Source organism: Plecotus auritus (genome assembly GCF_963455305.1).
Source record: "Plecotus auritus genome assembly, chromosome: 14".
Lineage (NCBI taxonomy): Eukaryota > Metazoa > Chordata > Mammalia > Chiroptera > Vespertilionidae > Plecotus > Plecotus auritus.
In genome coordinates, this window is record NC_137780.1 from 13080078 (window position 1) to 13096051 (window position 15974).

Here is a 15974-nt window from a genome sequence, read left to right on the forward strand (position 1 = left end):
CCTCGGGGCGAGGGTGCAGGATGAGACAAGGTCTGCTCACCTGCTGTGTGAGAGTGAATGGAGGGAAACACGGCATGTGGACATCAGGTCAACTGGCCTGGCTCGTGCTGGAGAAAGTCTGCTGTGGCAGTAACTGCTTCTCCTTTTGGGGGCACAAGCAGAGCAGTTCCAGGGGCTGAAAGTTGTTCTTGGAAGCTCAGCCGACACCCTGCTCCCCAAGGCCTTTTTTAAAAAGTATATTTTATTGATTTTTTACAGAGAGGGAGAGGGATAGAGAGTTAGAAACATCGATCAGCTGCCTCCTGCACATCCCCTACTGGGGATGTGCCCACAACCAAGGTACATGCCCTTGACCGGAATCGAACCTGGGACCCTTGAATCCGAAGGCCACCGCTCTATCCACTGAGCCAAACCAGCTAGGGCATCCCCAAGGCCTTTCAGTGGCTCTGAACCTGTTCGGCTGCAGAGCCCTCCTCTCTGGTTAGACCAGCTAGAGTGGACTTTGTTCTCTGCAATCGAACTATGAACACAACAGTATAGCTGAGTGTGTGTGTTGAGATGAACTCTGCTGTAAAGTCAAATTTATAAAACGCTAATTATAAGAAGCCAGCAACATATCTGGAGATCAGACCTCAAACAACGTCTTCTCAAAAGCGGCTTAGCAGGAAGACAAATGTTCAAAGCCTGCGAGCCGGTGGAGTGACAGTCTAATTTCGCATGCTCTTCGCTCCAGTCTATGAGCTAAAAGCGCATGTTTTCCACGTTCGTTTTTCATTCATGTCAAAAACCTGGTTTCATTTGGGTCATTTGCCCGAAGCAAATTAGAAGAGAATGCGGCTGCTTAAGAAGCGCAGACTCACAGCAAGATGTGTTATCTAACTTTCTGGCAGGGAAGAATGAGCCCGGAAATGAAGAGAAAATAGAAAAACAAAGAAAGCTTAGCAGTCTGGCCCACAGTGTAGGCCAGTGGTCAGCAAACCGTGGCTCGCGAGCCACATGCGGCTCTTTGGCCCCTAGAGTGTGGCTCTTCCACAAAATACCACGGCCTGGGCGAGTCTATTTTGAAGAAGTGGCGTTAGAAGAAGTTTAAGTTTAAAAAATTTGGCTCTCCAAAGAAATTTCAATCGTTGTACTGTTGATATTTGGCTCTGTTGACTAATGAGTTTGCCGACCACTGGTGTAGGCCAAGGGAGACTGATCCGCTGCAGCCTCAAGAGCATCTCCAGCTTACAATACAGCAACTGCTGACCGCACAGAATTACGACACAAATCAAGGGGAACGTTTACATTGTGTTGCCTTTTCTCTCTTTGCTAACAGGGAAGTCTGATGTCTATCACCTTGTGCTCTATCTTCTCAAGAAACTAGCTTTTGCCCTCCCCCCCCCCCAAGTTCAGGTCAAGGCCACTAGGAGGGACCCAGAGACAGAGAGTCTCCTTTGTGAGGGAGCCTCGCCTGCCTTACCCACAGCGGCTGAGCCCAAGCACACGAAGGGGCAAGAGTTGCCGTAGAGACTTCCGTGAGGCCACTGAGCTCTTGGGCAGTGTGACTAGACCACTTTGGTTTTACATTTAACCTGCCACCTTGGCCTTTCCACTGGGGGCCCTGGCACAATGCAGCACAAGAAATACAAGAACAGGAGCAATATGAACAATCTGAACACCTCAAGAAAGAGAGACTGGGCATTATTAAGCCCATTTTATTAGATGATAACAAGCACCATGGGAAAATTAAATGGTAGTAATTGTCAGAGGCAGGTTTTACATTCTTTTTTAAAATATATTTTTATTGATCTCAAAGAGGAAGGGAGAGGGAGATAGAGATGTAAACATCAATGATGAGAGAGAATCATCAATCGGCTGCCTCCTGCACGTCCCCAGGAATTGAACCTTGACCTCCTGGTTCATAGGTCGATACTCACCACTGAGCACCCCGGCCGGCTGGGCCAGGATTTAAATTCGAATCTTCTGACATCTTGTAAAACACTCTTTTCTCTACACTTCCACCCAAACTAAGCATATCTAATACCCAAAGCTTTCTTCTGAGTTGCCCGGAAGCCCAGGTTTACCTTGAATGGAACGCAAATGGCTCTGGAGTTTATGTCCGAGATGCAGACATATTCAAGGTTGCAAAAGATAGTAGAATCAGAAGACTAAAGAACCCTCCTCTCACTGGCAGAAGTATGTCTTAAAACCAACCCAGTACCACCTGGCATGCTGTCAGCCCTCAAGCTCTGAGCCTCCAGAGGCGATGGGATGAGGGAGAAAAAGGCCTTAGGTACTCTCATCACATGGCGAGTGTAGGCTTGTTGCGAAAATCGAAGACTTATCCCTGAGCATTTCCTACAGCCTCATCCCTCTGCCCCACCAGTCTCTCCTCCAATTGCCTCATTTCTCCCAGCACCAGCTCACAGGTCACATTTTTTGGGAAACCTTTTTGCAGACTCAGCTTGGATTAAAGCCCCTTCCTTTGAACGTGAGATGGTCCCTTTGCTTCCCCCGTCACAGCTCTGGTCACCTCCTTCCGTAACTGCACTACCTCTGTCCTCAGCACGGCACTAGAGGTTTCCTGCCTGGCGTGGAGCAATGCCAGAGTCCTCGCTGAGGGAATGATTGGACCCATGAATTGGAATTGCCAGTGGGGTTAAGCCTCCCACTTCTGTGGTAACCAAAGCATTTCAATCTTTTCAAAGCAAATCTGGGATGTTCTCCGAGCCCAGTGTGAGGAGGCTTATTCAGGAATGACAGCTGCGGGCCCAGTTATTTAATTTGGACTCTCGAGGCTCAGTGGAACCCCCTAAAATAACCTTTAGCTCTTCTTCCAAGTCTGAGCAAGCAGAATGTTTTCCCTTGAGTGACAGGAAGCCAAGTCCTCTTTTTGTCCTTCTTCACGTCCCAGCAGGTCAGACCTTGGTAGACCCACGCCAACAGCTGCTAAGCTCCTCACCTCAGCGTCTACGAGAGGCCCAAGCATTTGGAGCCTAAAGCAGGGCTGACTCAGGTGCTGGGCTTGGTTCTTTAAGACCCGCCATCTGGATATTGTCCACCTCGGAGGAAAACGCCGAGCTCAGGAGGTCGGCAGGAGGGAGGCGGCTCCAGGTGCACGACTGAGCATCATCAAGTCGGTACCTGATCCTCATTGGACCACAGCCTCAGTACACAACCAGAAACCATCCACCTGCTGCACATGTCTTAGCAATTAGCTGAGCAGAGACTGCCATTGTTTGGCATCAATCTCCGAGGGGCCACGTGAAAGCTGATAGGAGCCTGCGTAGTAGTCCAAGCTCAAGGTCAAGGTCAGAGAATTCAAAGCAAGCGCCATAGTACTCGTCTCTCCACTACACCCACCAAATGCCACAGATCTGCTCTCCTCCCTGGTGGAAAGTCCTCTCAGCTGTGTTTACTTAAAGATAAATGAATAGTCAGCTGGCATAGCTCAGTGGTTGAGCTTCGACCTATGAACCAGAAAGTCATGGTTTGATTCCCGGTCAGGGCATATGCCCGGGTTGCAGGATCGATCCCCAGTGTGGGGCATGGAGGAGGCAGCTAATCAATGATTCTCTGTCATCATTGATGTTTCTATCTCTCTCTCCCTCTCCCTTCCTATCTGGAATCAATAAAAATATATTTGAAAAAAATAAAATAAAATAAATGAATAAAACAGACTTGTGCACAAAGGTAAGCACCAAACAAGAGCCATAGAAGGAAGGCATTACGGAATGAATGGAAATTTTAAAACAGGACAGATTCCGTTACCTCAAGCCACACATGCAAGGAGTTATTTGCATTTCGTCTTAAATCAATGCATTAATAAATGAGCTTTCACTTTGCAAAAGGAAAGTGTTTGCTTCTTCTGACCCTAATTGCCAAGATTTGTTGGCTCGCATACAACAACTGGATTTTGCCTCAACTGACCTTGTTTCAGATCTTAAATGGTTGGCTGCTGAGTGGATGCAATCTTAATAGCAGCTCCAGCTGACTTGTATTATACCTTGGTTTCTCAAGTTTTGCTGAATATTATCTTTCCTACACCTCTTTGAAGCCAGGAGATAATTATAGATAAAGCTGTGGGGAAGTTAAGTTCAGGGGACTACCGGGCATCCCACTCTGGGTAAGGCCAGGAACTAGACCCGGCTCCTCTCTTCCTCCTGACCCTTGCCTTGCATGGTGTCCACTAGATTGGTGGTTCACAAAGTGGGAGCTGATTTTATTGTATGTTTTTTAAAAAATAGATTTGTATTGCTTTCAGAGAGGAAGGAAAAGGGAGAGAGAGTCACATCAATGATGAGAAAGAATCATAGATTGGCTGCCTTCTGTATGCCCCACACTGGGGATCAATTGAGCCCACAACCTGGGCACGTGCCCTGACTGGGAATCAAACCGTGACCTCCTGGTTCCTAAGGTTGATGCTCAATCACTGAGCCACACTGGCCAGACATGGGAGTTGATTTTAGTTCATCCCCAAACTCTCCCCATTCTCAGCTCATTCTGGGACCCTATCAGTGACTCAGGAACACAAACAGGACATGTTCAGGCCTTCATCTTTGCATTTCCCCCTCTACTTGCTGCTAAAATACTTGCCAGAATGTACTCATTAATGGTTTCACATAATCACGTTACTATATAAGCTTGGCCAATAGGAAAGAAGAAAAAAAGCATGCTAATTAATATACTCTGTACTATAGCCCTGGCAACTCATTGTCTAGGATGCTGCCCTGATTTGTTTATTATGTGATTCATTTCCTCAAAGAAGTAAGAGTTTCTCTCAATGCAAGGGGCAGGGTCCAGTCTAAATCTTCCATATCACCGCCCTGCCGCCTCCCTGCTCCCACGTCCCGGCTTCAACTCAGGGCCATGTACAAAATGCATCTCATTCAAAACCACGTCCCTGGCCAACTTCCCTTTTCCACCTCCCGCTGCTGAGCCAGGCGCACATCTGGTGTGTACACAGGATCTGCAGAGGCATTCTGCCTCTCCTATAGCTTCCAGGCAGCAGTTAAGTCGCTGGGACTGTTATTTATTAACAGGCATCATCATCATTTATTTCGAGATGCCTTTTCTCTCTGTTCAGTAATATGGAGAGGCAGAAAGAATACACGGTAATTATGCTGTATTTAGAGCCTTTTTCTATGCTATCAGATTGTTTTTTTTCCAGGAGCAATACAATGACAGAGTGGGGATAATAGAGCACACTGCTGGTGAGATGAATGAAATCCTCTTTTGGGCAAAAGCTGCAGCTAGAACAACACACACGCAGCTGAAGGGTGGGGATGCGATGGCCTGGCAAACGCTTGCAGGAAAACTCAAGGGTCCGTGCTGTCCCTGTGGGTGACACGCAACCAGCGAGATGAGGAAAGCTGAGTCAAAGGTCACACTCCCAAGAGATGACCCGACAGGTACAGTCAAGGGCAGAGGTTCAGGATTGACTTTTAGCCCAGTTCCCAACCTAAACTGAGCCTTTCTGTGTCTTGCCTAATCATTATAGTAACACATGTGATTATATGTAGTAAGCACATCTGATTATGTGAAACCATTAATGAGCCCTTTATCAAAATCCCACCACTCATCCTTGGAGGCCCAGCAATGACTCCAATTCCTTTCACGAAGCTTCTCAGAGTAGCCAGCCTTCAATAGCATCATCTCCATCTCAACTCACAGCATCTGTCGTTCTTCTTTTTTTTAATTTAAATTCTTTATTGTTTAAAGCAGTGGTCGGCAAACTGCGGCTCGCGAGCCGCATGCGGCTCTTTGGCCCCTTGAGTGTGGCTCTTCCACAAAATACCACGGCCTGGGCAAGTCTATTTTGAAGAAGTGGCGTTAGAAGAAGTTTAAATTTAAAAAATTTGGCTCTCAAAAGAAATTTCAATCGTTGTACTGTTGATATTTGGCTCTGTTGACTAATGAGTTTGCTGACCACTGGTTTAAAGTATTACATAAGTCTCATTTTCCTTTTTTAAATATATTTTTATTGATTTCAGAGAGGAAGGAAGAGGGATAAAGAGATAGAAACATCAATGATGAGAATCACTGATCAGCTGCCTTATGCACGCCCCCTACTGGGGATTGAGTATGCAACCGGGGCACGTGCCCGACTAGGAATCCAACCATGACCTCCTGGTTCCTAGGTCAATGGTCAACCATTGAGCCACAACCGGCTGGGCTATCTGTCATTTTTAATTACACATTTGATTCCTCCCTCAATGTTATGTGTTCTTGATACCTATGTGTGTACTAGTATATATGGATATGCATACACACACACACACATATTTTTATTCCTGCATTTATTTTATCCACAAATATTTCTTGAATATCTGCCACATGCAATACCAAAGACAAAATAGAAAACAAGAATCAATATTTGGCCTCAATCGCAGAGTCAGAAATGAAGACCTATGATTTCAATACAGTTTGATAAAGTATCTGAGGAGATAAAGACAAAATTCTGTGGGAAACACCAGTTTCTATAAGGATCTAGTGTAAAAAGAATCAGAAACTGTTTCCTGAGAAGAGTGAGATTTGTGCTGACATGTGCGTTATCCAGAGGAGGGGAATTTCTTCACATTGACCGGATAGGTGACCTTGACCCTTTGGGGACTGTGACCGCCATGGAACAAGCATCCTTTTTATGCTCATCTATTCCCTTCCTGAGTCCAGCCACTGACGGTCACAAATTTCTATATAAATGATAGATTACTTCTAGGAAACCCTAGCTTACTAGCACATTAAATTCTCCACTGTCCGTTTGTTACATTACATAGTTTAGCCGTAAAACGATCTTCCTGCGCACTCAGCATGTTTTTAAATTACACGTTTTTGCTTTTGTCCATGTTTATCAAGATGAAAGCCCTGGTTTTACCACCATTTACTTGCTCCCTATGGTTTTAAAATAATGATTCTGAAACATAAAAAGTGAATCCCAATCAATAGGCTCTTGGATTCTGTCCAAAAACAAACAAACAAAAAAAAAGCTTTCAACAACTCCTTGTACTCCAGAAGCTCTCGTGAAAGGACAGGAGATCGCTGAAGTCTTTATACTTTGTTTCCAGATTCATCACTTTCAAGTCGAACCCCTACATAGAATCTCTCCTACTTTCTGCTGATCTTCTCAACAAAACTTCTTGAAGTAGCTGGCAAAAACATAAGTCTCCATTTCTTTACTTCCTATTCATTCTTCACCTCCTTCCAGTCTGGCTTCTGATGCCACCATTCAACTAAAATTGTGCTTCGGGAAGTCTCCAGGGAGTCTGATGTTGCCAAATCCAGTGGCCACCTGTCTTTCCTCGCCTACCTACGCCTTTCAGTAGTATTTTATATCGTTGAACATTTATGTCTTCTTGGGAATCTGTCCTCTCGCCTTTGAGTCAACACACTGTCTTCAGTCCCTTCCTGCATTTCTGGCTGATCATGCTCAGTCTTCTCTGCTGACTCCATCTCCTCTATGACTTCTATGACCTCTAAATGCTGGATTCCCTCCTAGCTCAATCCTGGATCCTCTTGGCGACCTATACCCACTGTCTAGATTCCATGCTTTAACAAACATCTATGGTGATTATTCCAAAATTGAAGTCTTGTTTCTAATTTCTCTCTAAATCCCTAGATTCATTCATATAGATATATGATTGATTTCAGAGAGGAATGGAGAGGGAGAGAGAAATAGAAACATCGATGATGAGAGAGATGTGTACAGGTGCAAATATTTTGTACACTTAGAGGTGGAAAAAGTGAGAAGGCAGACCAATGAGAGAAACCACGATTGCCACGCAACGCTGCTCAGTGGCTGAAGTTTGTGACCAGAATTTCAAGTGAAGTCGGTTGGCACAGCGATGTGACTGTCTTGAGCAGCACTCGGTCTTTCAGTTACAGGAAAGAGGAAAGTTCTAAGAACAAACAGGTGCTTCCCCAGGCAAACATGATGGCGAGTGTGATAACACTGATGGGTGATGGAATGCAAGTGGAGTAAAACAGGGAAGTAAATAAAAAGATGGATGGATGGGTCAAGAAACAGAGAAGTGACTGGTGGAGCGAGCTCAGTGGGGTGAAAGAATTGTTGCCCATGGCACTGCTGGGTAACTGTATTGGAGAAAATAAAGTGCTGGTCAGGGGATGGGGCCCTTGGACTTGAGTTAGTGCCCTTCACATGCTGACACAGTTTACAGGAGAGAGTGCTAAGTTTGGGAGTGGAGAGAAAAGAGTCAATAGAGGTGAGAAAATCAAGAGCCAGATAGAGTGGGATCATCCCATGTGGGTGTCGAATTCACCATGAATGGTAACAGACACAGGCATGGAGAGGATCGCTGTGAGCCAAGAGCTAACACGGTCTTTGAATGAGGGAGGATGGCCAAGACAATAGAAATGAGAAGGTTCGTTCGTCTCAAGGAAATGGAGGGTTTCAGAGGGGGAAGAACCAAACATCAGAAACAGGTAAGAGCTTTTAAAATGAAAACTGCCTCCAGGTGAGAAAGCAGTAGGCACAGTGGTGTCATTGTGGTTTCAATATGCAAGGACTTCCAGGGAATAGTCTGTAGATGGGGACTCCAGACTCCACATGGAGAGCTTTTCCTACTTTATCACCATTGCCATATGGCAAATGTACATCTTCTTTTTGACTTTTAGGTTGTCCTGAGTCTTCTGTGATATTCCTGGAGGTAAGTGGACAATCCCTGAAGGTGGCCCTCTGAGGCAGATATGACAATGTCACTAAGTTATGAGAATCAAAAGAGATAATGTACATGAAATGACAAACTATTAGTCAAATGTAAGCTTCTATTATTGTTCTAACTGAGCCACTTGAGGGGTAAGTGAATTATCTAAGATAACAACACTAGTGCCTGGTATTTCTTCACTTCCCAGGACAGAACTGTACTCATAACAGAAACTTAACAATTATTTTTTAATGAATAAATATATGAGCTGGGGTTTAAACCCAGTCTGTTTGACCCAGGACCTGGGAGCTTAACCACTGCGCTATGCTGTGCCACACTTGCCACCAAAGAGAAATCAAAGTTAGCTGTGGAGAAAAGATGGAATAATTCTATGGGATTAGTGCCAATTTAATTTAGAATCATAGAAGCAGAGGCACTATTCTACCAGAGAAATACTTCGGAATGAGAATAATCTTCATGGGTTGAAAACATTTGAGACATTGAAAAATTCCAAAAAGTGGCCATGCCTCAGATACTGTGACCCAGTCATGTCCCTGCTTTCCACTAGAAAAGGGGAAAAATACACAGATAAAACTATGGTTATTTCCCCCAATACACTGACCCATCCTTGAGGTAAGTGGAGAGGAGAGGCCAATGGCAGAGCTCAATAAAGAAAAATTAGCCCTAATCAGTTTGGCTCAGTGGATAGAGTGTCAGCCTGCAGACTCAAGGGTCCCAGGTTCGATCCTGGTCAAGGGCATGTACCTTGGTTGTGGGCACATCCCCAATAGGGGGTGTGCAGGAGGCGGCTGATTGATGTTTCTCTCTCATCGATGTTTCTAACTCTCTCTCCCTCTCCCTTCCTCTCTGTAAAAAATCAATAAAATATATTTTTTTAGAAAAAGAATTAGAGGAAGTTCCATTTCATCCGACTCCCAAAGCTCATGGCAAACTTGTTGACAAGACCAATCTGACCCTGTCCTCCTTCCACACTGCTTACACACACAGGCTGGTCCTGAGGCAGGGCCATGCCATCCTGCAAGCTGACCTCTCCCCTAGGAGTCAGCCATTGCCTTAGCCCGAGCCAAACACAACCTTCTCTGGCCCCAGGCCTTCTTCTGGAAATAAGAATGTCTAGCAGCGTAACTTTCCATTAGCCTCTTAATTATACTTTGCCAAAGCAATTATTTACAAATAACAGGTCTTTTTTTTTACTGCTAAAATACTGTGTGAAATTTGAAAAATATTGAAAAGCATGTATAATGTCATTACTTAGAATCAATCACCAGGGTGTATTTCTTTCATATGTGTATAAATCCCAATTTTATATTCAATATACCTAGCGTATTGCCCCCAAAATGTATACACACACCTTGAGTAATTATAAAGGCAGTGTTCATTAAAATGCATTTGATTTTCAAAATTGAAATTGTTAAAGTGTGTATACATTTTTGGGGGGACACCCTATATGTATCATGTCTATAGTATTTGTTTAAAATAATTTAAAAAAACAAAATTGTGACTACCTTTTAAAATATATATATTTTTAAATGTAATACTATACTGGGAGCACAGTCCTATTTGAGGAAATATTATTTTAAAACATGGATTTTTAGTAATTTCTTTTTTGTTGTTTGTTTTAATCCTCACCTGAGGCTATTTCCATTGATTTTTAGAGAGAATGGAAGGGAGGGAGAGAGACACAGAGAGAGAAACATTGATGTGAGACAGACACAATAGATTGGCTGCCTTTTGCACACGCCCTGACTAGATCCAGGGATGGAGCTCTCAACTGAGGTACGTGCCCTTAATTGAAATTGAACCTGGGACCCTTCAGTCCTCAGGCCAACACTCAATCTACTGAGCCAAACTGGCTAGGGCTTAGGAATTTCTTGTAATGGAATAGGATATATCAAATCAACCCTCTGCAGAATGCAATTATGAAAGCTGGATAAAATATCCGAAATACATCTACAAATATAATACATGAAGATCCTGGAGAACAACCAAGTCTGTCAGGCTTAGGGGCCAGTATCCCAGAGAGAAAGGAAATGCATTGTTGCAATATCGGTATTCCCCCGTAGTTCCCTTTGAGGCGTTTATCTATTCGTAAGAACTTCTGGGCGCACAGGCCAAACAGAAAGCCAAGAGGCAAAGAATTACTATGCTCCAAAACTTCAAGAGTCAAGAAAAAAAGAGATAAAACAATATCGCAGAGAAGTAAGTCAATGCTTTGTGCTACTCTCCCCCTCAAAGCATATGAGACTTTTATTTTTTAATTTTTGAAACTGATTTTAGAGAGAGGAAGGGGGAGAGAGAGAAACATTGATGTGAGAGAAACATTCAACAATCGCCTCCTGTATAAGCCCCGACCAGGCACTGAACCCACAACCTAAGTATGTGCCCTGATCTGGAATCAAACCCACCACCCTTCATGCACAGGATGATGCTCCAACCAACTGAGCCACACCAACCAGGGCCCTCTGGACATTTATTTTTAAAATTTTTATTGATGTCAGAGAGGAAGGGAGACGGGGAGAGGGAGAGAAACATCTATGATGAGAAAGAATCATGGATCGGCTGCCTCCTGCACAGCTCCCACTGGGGATCAAGCCCGCAACCTGGGCATGTGCCCTTGACCAGAATCAAACCTGGGACCCTTCAGTCTGCAGGCCGATGTTCTATCCACTGAGCAAACCAGCTAGGGCCCTAGGACATTTCTTAAGTTGTGAGGAGTGAGATGCCAAAAAGCCAATCAGGAAGTGGCTTAATAACAACGGGAAGGACTGAGTCCATTTAAGTCTTCCGTGTGCTTATAGTGCTGGAGAAGTAAAAGCTAGAGTTCGGAAGCCCCTGAGGAGGAGGAGTCCCAGTAGACAATGTAGACCTTCAGCCGAGATGCAGGAATAACTACGTCTTAGGAAGAAAGCAACCAGTAAAAGACCAATCATCACAGAGATTATGAGCCAATTTTACCATGCAAATGTCTGATTATATCCAGGTAATCTGGCCTTCCTCCAATCGTCTACCTGTGGTCGGCAAACTCATTAGTCAACAGAGCCAAATATCAACAGTACAACAATTGAAATTTCTTTTGAGAGCCAAATTTTTTAAACTTAAACTTCTTCTAATGCCACTTCTTCAAAATAGACTCGCTCAGGCCGTGATATTTTGTGGAAGAGCCACATTCAAGGGGCCAAAGAGCTGCATGTGGCTCAAGAACCGCAGTTTGCCGACCACAGGTCTACCAGAAGGAAATCAATACTTATTTCAAGAAGAAAGTAGGGGGGAATCTGTATCCTTGTTCACACACAATATGACAACATTTAAAAATTACCAAACGTATCACAAGATTGGACCAAATAAATGAAAACTATGGGAAAAACACATGGTATTTTCAAATAGACTTTAAACTAGTTTTGATCTATGTGCTCAGCAAACTAGATGACAAGATACTGAGCTTCAGAAGGTAATTAGAAACTAAGGAAAAGAATTAAATGGAAATTCTATAATAGAAACACATAACAATTGAAGTTAAGAACATAATAAATATGTGGGTCAAGCCTGCAACCCAGGCTTGTGCCCTGACAGAGAATTGAACCTGACCTCCTGGTTCATAGGTCAATGCTCAACCACTGAGCCATGCCGGCGGCCGGCTTTGACTATTTGCTAAGGATACATGCCTGGAAGTAGAAGTGCTGAGTCAGAGAATAGAAACATATTACAAACCCTGAATGCATATAGCCAAACTGCCCCCGAAAAAGATCATCTCACAATTAAAATACTGAAGGTCAATCTTAGCAAGATAGATTTATGTGTTCACAGCCCTTATCCTGCTTGACCTTTACAATATTCGACACTGTCAACCACTCCTTCTCTCGTATAATCTATTTTGCTTTGGTTTCTGGGTCCCTCTCGGCCACGCCCACCCTCCTCCTCCTCTTCCTGGTTCTCAATTTTGCACGTGCCCCGAGGTTCAGTGACTGGCTTTTCCCCATCTCCTCTGCTTTAGGGAAATAGTCTCTTGAGTTTTTACTTTCCCCTCCATGTCTATCATTTCCTAGTCTCTTCCTTGTTCCAACCTTATATCTTGTTCTGCATTTCCAGCTGCTAAGCATGATCTGTTTTCATGTCCTAGCTAGCACTATCTCCAATGTAACTCAGTAGCATGAGCCATGGTTAATGAGCTAATGAATATTCCAGAAGGCAGAAAGAATAAGTGACAGATTTGGCAGCTCAAAGACCTCGGAACTGTAGGACATGCTCTCTGGCGAACATTCCCTCCAGCTCCTAATTCATCTCTCGGTTTCCCTTTCCTACCTCTCTTCTCTATCTCTTCTTTCCTCACACCATCATCAGTCTTTCCTTTTTGTTCCATTTTGTCTTCTCTCCATGCTAAACTATACAAAATGTCTGGATTCTTCCCACTTAATTTACTTAAAAAAATTTTTATTGTTGAAAGTATTACCGATGTTCTTTTCCTCCCATTGACCCCTTCCAGCCCCAGGCCTTCACCTCACTGTTGTCTGTGTCCATGGGTTAGAGGTCGCTGTTAACTCCAATGGCAGTAACCTCTCCGATTACCACTTTCTGGAGGAAAGGAGGAGACAGGACACCACTCAAAACCAGAACGTTCTTCATGATGCCTCTGTCCTCAGCCCTTCCCCCTCTATAATCTACTTTGATTGTCATAATAGGAATGAACAAAGGCAGTAGTCCATGGGGCATTTGGGGCATGGACAGGGTCATTAGCATAGAGGCCTGGCTGTGTGACCCAAGGGATGACCTCAGAGTACAGGGTGGAGTATAGGTCATGGGTTGGAATACTTTGAACTGACAGACAAACAACACAGTATTCCATATATGACCTCTATTTCAGTCCTCATCACCTTCACCCTTAAATCCACTGGGGGGGGGGGAAGGAAGGAAGGAAGGAAGGAAGGAAGGAAAGAAGAAAGGAAAGGAAAGGGAAGGGAAAGGGGGGAGAGGGAGGGAGGGACGGAGGAAGGAAGGAAAGAAGGAAGGGAGAGAGGGAATGAGGGAGGGAGGGAGGAAGGAAGGAAGGAAGGAAGGAAGGAAGGAAGGAAGGAAGGAAGGAAGGAAGGAAAGAAGGAAGGAAGGAAGGAGGAGAGAGAAGCATGCCCCAATTCCTTCTTGTTTATGAACTGCATGAATTAAAGTGCATACTGGAAAGTGACTGGCTCATATCATGCTTTTTTGTACGTCAGCCAGGGCCACCTGATTTACTATGGATGCCCAGACCACTGTGGGTTCCTGTCTTATGCACACCCAGCTAGCACAGGTGTCAGGCTGGGTGAGCCTGCTACTTAGGGGGCCCACAGATTCTTCCTGACACCCTCACTCTCCTCTGTCTGTTTTGTTTTGTACTAAAGATGACAGATCATCGGTATCCTTTGCCTACATTCTTCACTGGGTAGTAGAACTCCCGCCTTAATGCATTCACACCTGTCCCCATATCACACAGAATTGTCTTTGCTCTCTAACACCCACATGCTCTTCCATCTCATCTCCATCCCCATAGCGATGCCAAGAAGTGTTTGAGGTGAAATTGAACAGTAAGGAGGCACTCAGAGAAGAGAAAGCTGTGTCTGTGGCTGAGAACACAGAGAGTTAAGGATTGTGGGCCTTCATGAGGTCGAAGGAGCGGGTGTCAGCACATCTGCATCTGTGGAGAACGGAATCTGGGCCTCTCAGGCCAGCATCTGACATTTGCAAATTGATCACTGCTTCTTTAAGACCTGGATCAGCCATCGTTCTCTGTGAAGCCTTTTATGATCTGCAAGAAACACGGGCCCAGAACATCAGAAGGCCTGGGCATCAGCTGGCTCCCAAGCCACAGAGAACACAGTAGGCTCGTGGGCATAAAACCAGGAGGGTTTTTTTTTTTTTAATGCATTTTTATTGATTTCAGAGAGGAAGGGAGAGGGAGAGAGAGACAGAAACATCAATGATGAGAGAGAATCATGGATCAGCTGCCTCCTGCACTCCCCCTACTGGGGATCGAGCCCGCAACCCAAGCATGTACCCTTGACCGGAATCGAACTTGGGACCCTTCAATCTGCAGGCCGATGCTCTATCCACTGAGCCAAACCCGCTACGGCTAAAATCAGCAGTTTTTTTTTAATCAGAGAGGACTAGCTCACTGCAGATCACAGCTCGGCTACTGCACTGAATAGCATGGTATTCTTGGTTTGCATTTCTGTCTTTGCTCCGGTACTGGTGAGACCCCTGGACGCAGGGGCCTGGCCTCTGCCCCACTCGCGCCTTGTCTGAGCAGCGGAACAGAGCAGACACGTAATGTTTGCTGAATGAACACATGCAGGTAGCAAACAGCATCTGCTTCAGTAAAAACACTCGTCCACGACAACGACACGCGGCAAGCTCATTATTGTCACTTTCCCCACAGAGAACACGAAATAACGATCATTAGCTCCTCACAGGTGTCACAACACCCTTCCCAATCAGGGCTCCTTCTCCCCACTCAGAGAGCTCCCGGCACTGCACCAAGGCGCCTGCTCAGAGCTGTCCCTGTGCGCCCCCCCCCCCCCCCCCCCCCCGCCTAGGGCCCCGGGAAACCTATGTGACTGGCAAGCTATTAGCACCGGGACACCCTCAAGAATATAATCCCAGGAGGGAGGGAAGGACTAGTTATTAAATCTAAGTTACTTTTTAAAAAATATATATTTTCATTGATTTCAGAGAAGAAGGTGGAGGGAGAGAGAGATAGGAACATTAATGAGGAGAGAGAATCATTGATCGGCTGCCTCCTGCACGACCCCACTGGGGACCAAGCCCACAACCCGGGCATGTGCCCTGACCGGGAATCGAACCGTGACCTCTGGGGACCAAGCCCACAACCTGGCATGTGCCCTGACCGGGAATCGAACCGTGACCTCCTGGTTCACAGGTTGACACTCAACCACGGAGCCACGCCAGCCGGGCTAGATTACATTTTCTTAACCGACTCGCAGACCTGGGCTCTGGCGTTAGCGGGAAATTTCTCTGAAATGTAATAACAGACCAAGGCAAGGCTGAAAGCAAAGCCCTAGCCGCCCCCCTGGGCCTGGTGTTGAACCGCAGCCCAGCCACTGAGATGGACGGGCCGTGCGTACTTCTGCTATTGATCAAAAAACCTTCTGGTGGGAAAGGCAAAGGGAGACGGGCCTGGAATGTTTAAGCAGAATTCTCTTGCGAGTGCACTTTCATAATCAAAGGCTGTAATTGCTTTTCTCCGCGGCCCCTCCTCCTGCAGGGAAGCCTCTTTCTGGCCGGCTTTTTAAGTGTCTCGCTGAAATGAAGGCTCAGCTTCGG